We start from the raw sequence: 6,845 nt of genomic DNA on the forward strand, positions 1-6,845 counted from the left end.
CCTTTCAGGGCCGGACTTGGGACATGCTCACCAGCTCTCCAGCTCCCAGAGCCTCCGCAGGGGGTCCCTTCAGCCATAACCCAAAGGTTGGGAGCCAGGGGTCTCTGCACACATAGTACCCTCCCTGCATATGAACATATTCCCTCCACCCCATGCAGAATGGCATCGTCTTCCTGGAACATTATGGCCAGTGTGTGTTTACCTTTGGCAGCCATGGCTTCCCCATGTGTCTCAGGCATGGCCCCTCACACACAGCTCTTCTCTTTGTTCTCAGAGGCCAAAGCCAGGGAGGAGGCTTCTGGGAAACACCCGGGGCCGCTGGGCAGAGGTGAGCTGTGCCCCCCGCCTGCTGAAGAGCTCCATGTGGATTCTGGAGGCCAGCCCGCCCCAAACCCCTGAGAACTTCACCTGCAGGATTTTCCTGAGCTCTCTCCCTTCCCTGGGAGCCAGGTGATTATTTAATATCCAAAATGCTAATGAAGATCAAAGTGACTCTGCCATTCACCCTGGGGGTGCGGCAGCCTCTACAGGTATTTACAACGCAACCTGTGCCAGACCTGCAGGGGTGCCAGCCTGCAAGGACTTCTCCCAGGGAACCAGTGACACCACCCTGGGGGTGTGCTTGGAAATTTAGTTAATGGTGTCTTATCTCAAAAAGTGATAAGAAACTCAGGAGGAACTGATAATACTCAGACATTTCCTCAAGCAAGTGTGACAGAACCACACCCAGTCCTGCTTTTCCAGTCTGATTTACTTGCTGAGCCAGGTGTAGCAGGTGAGTGGTTGTTTTCTCTCCCCCTTGATGGTCCCAGAAACCTTGGGAGCCAGTGAGGTTCACCCTGCCCATGCCCTCAGGATGCTGTTGACGTGACTGTCAGGGGGTTTGTCTTCCTGTCGCTCCATCAGGATGCTCCATTTCACTAAACTTGCGTTTTTCTATCCTTAATTGGCAGATCCCTACCGAAACTGTGGTCTCTTCTCAAGCAATTTTCTGGTACAAACATGTTCCTGGCTGGCTCGTGAGCAGTACTTTCTGGCATTCGTGTTAGCGCTGATCCAGGCTGTGGTTCTTGACCGTCTGCGAGACTGCCCGACCGGTTTTCAAGACCAAGCAGACCCACAGACTTAGAAAGACAGGTTGGCTCCACCCGCTGAAGTGCCCTGAGACCCAGGAGCAGTAGGGCAGGGCATCAGCATTCCCCATCTCCTGTCACTGTCCCCCCATTTCCTATCACCGACCGACTCATGTTGCTTCTCCCTCAAGTCAAACCACAGGGAGGGGCTGTTAAGTTTTAGAGAAAATCAAACTCTTTTTTTTTTTTTTTAAATCAAGTTGCGTTCTTGTAAACACTCTTCTGACTGTCCCATTCTGATGACGTGATTACGTTTTGGGGGATGTTTCCAAAGTTTTATGGTTTTACCAGCTGCCGGGACCTGGGCGCTTCCGTGGAGGACACAGGCTGGCTCCCCTCCTGAGTTTCCAGCGGTAAGAGCTCCACTCCATTCCCAGCTTTTACACATCAGTCTCCTCGAACACGGGCTTCCTGGTTTCCATCTTGCAACATAAACCAAACCGCAGAGGTTACGACTTCTCCGCGTTTCTTCTTTCATGAACCACCAGGCAGTGAGCAAGCCCTGCCCATTTCCTGCCCACGTGCACGGCCTGCAACGACCTTTTCCTCCAGGAAGTGAAGTCAAAAGCAGAGCCCGAACAATAGCGAGGCCACTTCCTGAGGCTCCTCTGCAGCCCTGTCGCGGTCAGAAGTGCCCTGTCTTCAGATAGACCTGAAATTCTTCATGTAACAAACCCCAGCCCATCCCACAAACTCCAGGCCTTCGAAATTAAATATGGATTAACTCTACCTTTATGCATGGAGATGTTGATCTGTTATTTATTTTACTTATTTGTATTTAGGTTATTCCTTTGCTCGTGTAGCTGAGGCTCCCAGGGGAGCTGTTAGAGAAAGCCCTTCTGGTAGAAGCAGAGTTAGGAGGCTGGGTTTTTGTGACATCAGATAGCCCTGGTGGGGGCTGGTTTTTTGCTATTACAAAGAGCACAGAAAGTGTCGTAAAAAGACAGCTGGGCCGAACAGCAAGCAACTGACTGGGTGTACTGAGCACACAGCCATGGCCGCCAAAGTAGGGGACTTGTAACAAGAGCCCATGATGGACCCAGCTGTCAGGGTGCTCACAGTTTAGGCGCCCACACCCACTTCAAGCTGGCACCCCCAGCAGGGGCACAATAATGGGTTCTGAGCGGGGGAGCAGACACTTCCCACCTCAGAGACATCTTTGAGTCCCATCCCAACTCTTTGAGAACCAAGTGCAATTTCAGCTGCCCTTGGCTGGCCTCTCTTGTCCTTTGTACATCACCGTGGGCTCTGAGTGACGCCCTTGATGTCTCTTCCCAGCTCCGCCACTCCCTCCCTGTGTCAACCCGGCAAGTCAGTCAACCCTTCTTTCAATTTCCTCACCTGCACGATGGGGATAAGTGTTCTCACCTCACAGGGTGTTGGGAGGATTAATGGAGCGATTGCACGTAAAATGCTGGCACCTAGTGGAGTTGTCACAAGTGTCAGGTAGTCTCATGCATCTTTGCATCCCAGATACGGGCTGGCCTGCAGTGGGCTGCGGCATGATGATACGTGGGACGGCAGGCAGGTGTCAAACTTCACATTTCCTTATTTTTCTCTCTCCTCCAGTATATCCTTTCTAGATAATCCTGCCAAGATGCAGACCCCCTGATCACTTCCGTGGGGCGGCTGTGGAGAACCTGACTTCCCGGGGGTGCCCTGCTCTCTGTCTCAGCCAGCTCTCTGTCACCTCCCTTCCCAGGCCAGGTGGCAGCATGCTTCGGGGGCAGCACCGCTGGACAGTGACTGGGCAGACCCTGATGGCTGGGGACTGTCTGGGCCAATATGTCCAGGTCCTCATAGCAACCACGTCACCCCTCCAGGGTGGCACATTTTCTTCCTCCGCTCTTCTTATTCCTTATTACCCTTTCTTCTTCCCTCATGTGTTTATTTATCTACCCAACAGATCTTTATTGGGCGATACCATGACAAGGACACAAAGACCACTAAGGTGATGAAACAGTGCCTGTCCTCGGTTTGGAGTGACAGCCAGTTGCACATCATGCTGACTGACGTGTGGTGATACCAGTTACGAGGGGGGACGCGCAGCACAAGCCCCTGATGGCCAAGATGTGCCTGTGTGCTGGCCACGCTGGGCCCCACCGATGCTGGCGGCCCTCCCCGGGCTCTGGCAGTGCCAGGCGGGGTGCCCTCTGCAGAGCTCCCGAGGGTGTCTGCCGGAGGGCCCCTTCCTCCTCTAAGGGAGGCGCCACTGGGCCTGTCATGCTGGGGTGATCTCACGCGGATCAAGGCTTTTCTGTTCTTCCTGTTTAGAAACTTGAAACAGAAAACAGAGATCAGATACTGTGTGATTCTCTCTGAGCTCCTTCAGGTGCACAAAAAACGAAAAAGTTTCCAGTCCCTCTGCTTTCGGTTTCATCCGTTCGCTGTGATAAGCTTCTGGAAGTGAGCGCCATCTCCCCCGAGCCGAGAGCAGCACAGACAACCCCACCCCTGCCTGCAAGGGTCCACCTGCTCCTGAGTGCCTGTCGACTTCGAGCTACATCTCAAACATCCTCGGCTCCATCGTCTGTTTGTGGCTCATACACTGCTCTGTTCTTGAAAGAAATATAAACAGAACTACCCCCGCCACAGCCGGCTGTGGCAGGGCCGGCAGAGGGAGCTCAGGATGTCATTAATCATTAATTAAGTGTGTTCAGAATTTCTAATGCTTGGCATAGGGGCAGTGGAAGCAAACATCTATAAATGACCCAGATCTTACCGACAGGGAATGAAACTCATCATAGAACACTCCTGAGTCTGCGCCAGACACAGCAGGTTCATTTCCACATGGGCGCGGGTGGCAACGTCACCTTGAGGAGCACCAAATCCGACTGGCGAACCTGGCGTGTGCCGTGTACCATGCCCCCTCTCTATCGCAGGCGAGGGCTTTCTTCGGTAGCTCAGATCAGCCTCGGTCGACACTGACCACTGGGTAAGATCTTTAAGGGCCTGGTGTGAGCTCAGTGAGGACTCATTGCAAAATGTGTGTAAAGGCAGAGGGTGTGGCAGACGTTGGTGTGCGTGTGGTGGGGCGATGAGCACGTGCAAGCAATTTGAAGGCCTTTCTGCCAACTGGCCCCTTGCATTTTATAATTACACGGTGGCCCAAGCACTACAAGTATTTTTAGAGGCCGTATTTTTGGATTCTGAGAGATTTCCAAACACTAGGGAAGACGTTTTTTCAATTTAGTCACTCTAGGCTGATGGAAGGAGACCGAAGAACTCATCCAGCTATAAAGGAGTCAGTCCAGTGTCACTGGGATCAGTGATACGGTGACGATTTTCCAGCCCAAAGTATTAATTCAGGGACCCGGGAACCGCCGTCTCCTGCCTGTGGCAGGCTGTGTTCTGAACAAGAGCTAGCTGGCTGCACGCACTTTTCCAGGCAGGCTAACTGGACGGCAGCCACGTGGATCCTCGCTGGAAAGCCCTATGGAAATAATTCCTCAAAAGCAGTGCACTTCATTCCTCCCCCCCGACTTAACCTGTAATTCTTTTTGTTTTTTTTTCTGAGGAAGATTAGCCCTGAGCTAACATCTGCTGCCAATCCTCCTCTTTTTGCTGAGGAAGGCTGGCCCTGAGCTAACATCCGTGCCCATCTTCCTCCGCTTTCTATGTGGGACGCCTGCCACAGCATGGCTTGCCAAGCGGTGCCATGTCCACACCCAGGATCCGAATTGGTGAACCCCAGGCCACTGAAGCGGAACGTGCGAACTTAATTGCTACACCACTCGGCTGGCCCCTAACCTGTAACTCATTTTGATAAACATAAAAATCCCAGACACCACTGGAATTTGTTGCAAATTTTCTTTTAAATTTTGATTTCAAATTTCTTCTATTGTAAGAGATCAATATGTATTTGCTGAATGAATGAACTAATAAACTGATGAATCAGAACAATTTAGTGATTGCTTATTATTAAACTTAAACCTTGCCCCAGCCGCGTGAATGGTGGGTATTCTTTTTCCCATTTTACAGATAAGGAAACAGTCTGAAAATAAAATTTGAGTGTCTTGCCTAAGGTCCCAAGTGTAGACGGAGAAGCCAGGATTCAAATGCAGGTCTCCCTGACTCTGAAGTCCACGTTTTCTTTGTTACTCGGTCCTGTGAATATTCCTCCAACCCTTTTAGAGGCCAGTCTGGTGGTGGAGTGGTTAAGTTCGTGCACTCCACTTTGACAGGGAGGCTTTGCGGGCCTGGATCCCGTGTGTGGACATACACACCACTCATCATCCATGGCTTGGTAGCATCCCACATACAAAACAGAGGAAGATTGGCAACAGATGTTAGCTCAGGGCCAATCTTCCTTACCAAAAAAAAAAAAAAAAAAAAAGAAGAAGAAGAAGATGTAATATTCATATCTATTTTTGGTGATTTATGTAGGTGTGTGTTCCGAATAAAATATACTACTGTGCTCCAAATAGGTTTTACAATCAATTAGGATGCTCTTGCTCAAGTGAAAGGAAGAAATTTAAAATAATTGTGCAAGTTTGATTTTAACCATTTATCTCAAATATTTTATATCATCCCCCTCAAACATGTTTGAAGTGGATTTCATTGCCCTGGATACTGTACCAAATTTAGTACAAAGATTAGAGTGATCCTGACCTTGTTATGACTCTTTCAAGTGACTCTTCTAAGACAGCCCCTCGGAAGGAAGACGTCCAGCAATCCTGCGGAGTCCAGAATTAGGGCATCAGAATGACAAGAGCCAGGGAGCAGAGTCGAAGGGTGGAGGCAAGGGCAAGTTCACATGACAGCTGTGCTCAGGGAGCGTAGTTATGGGTGTTCTTTGCCCCAGAAATGAAGACAAAAAGCCCATGAGCTATATTCCATCAGCCTTGGAAGTCGCCAGCTGACACGACAGTGGGATCATGTCATATGAGTTATTGTGGCAACTGGGAGTCGACGGCCAGGAGAACCAAGGGGCCGCCCGGGGACCAGGTGCGTTCAGGTGGTAGAAAGAGCAGATGCTCTGGAATCCTTAGATGGGGTTAGAATTTCTTCTCCAGCACTTACTTGCTGGTTAACCCAGTGCAAGTTTGTTGACCTCTCTGAGTTTCAGTTTCCTTGTCCTAAAAATGGGGATAATGGTACTTATGGAGTTGATTTGAGCCATAAATAAGGTCAAGAAGGGAGAGTGCCTTCCACACAGCAGGGTCTCATTAGACGTGAGTCCCCTCCCCACTCCTTCCCTTTCTCCACTACCCTGATGCCAACTAGGGGTGCTCCCCACTTTTCCTGGAGGTCAGGGTTCAGTTTTAGTGTTGGAGTGGGCGCAGTCACTGAAGAGAAGGGAGGGAGCTAAACATTAGCACTGATGGGCTAAGCCCTAGCTTTGGCCGGAAGTGAAGAAATAGAGTAATTACATATTACATAAAGGAGGACGCTCTGTTCCACACTGGAGGCCCCGGCTGGCCTCTAAGTGCAGACTCTGGGTGGGAGGTGGGGGCGGAAGGCTGCCCTCAGGGACTCACAGGTTAGCAACTGCGCCAGCACAAACCCTGCACGTGTGTTCCGTGTCTAAACCCTGCGGGAGATATACAGTAGGTTTTCAAAAGAAACATTTAATTACATGTTCTGGATTACCAGAGATGATGCTGCAGAGATGAAGACCAAGGCGGATGGCGATGGTGATGACAATGGCGAGGAAGCAGGGCCAGTGGCCGAGGGCAAAGGAGACGTGGAGGGGAGCGCAGTCAGCACTGC

General features: G+C 50.8%; 1 long non-coding RNA gene across 1 annotated transcript; it reads left to right on the forward strand.

Annotated features, from left to right (window-relative positions):
* Positions 1 to 351: 351 nt before the first annotated feature.
* On the forward strand, positions 352 to 5,036 carry LOC138921588 (uncharacterized). Its single transcript, XR_011434280.1, has 3 exons — positions 352 to 775; positions 954 to 1,486; positions 3,040 to 5,036. It is a non-coding gene; the product is annotated as an uncharacterized lncRNA (long non-coding RNA).
* Positions 5,037 to 6,845: the final 1,809 nt, after the last annotated feature.

Source organism: Equus caballus, chromosome 30 (assembly GCF_041296265.1).
Source record: "Equus caballus isolate H_3958 breed thoroughbred chromosome 30, TB-T2T, whole genome shotgun sequence".
NCBI classification, from domain to species: domain Eukaryota; kingdom Metazoa; phylum Chordata; class Mammalia; order Perissodactyla; family Equidae; genus Equus; species Equus caballus.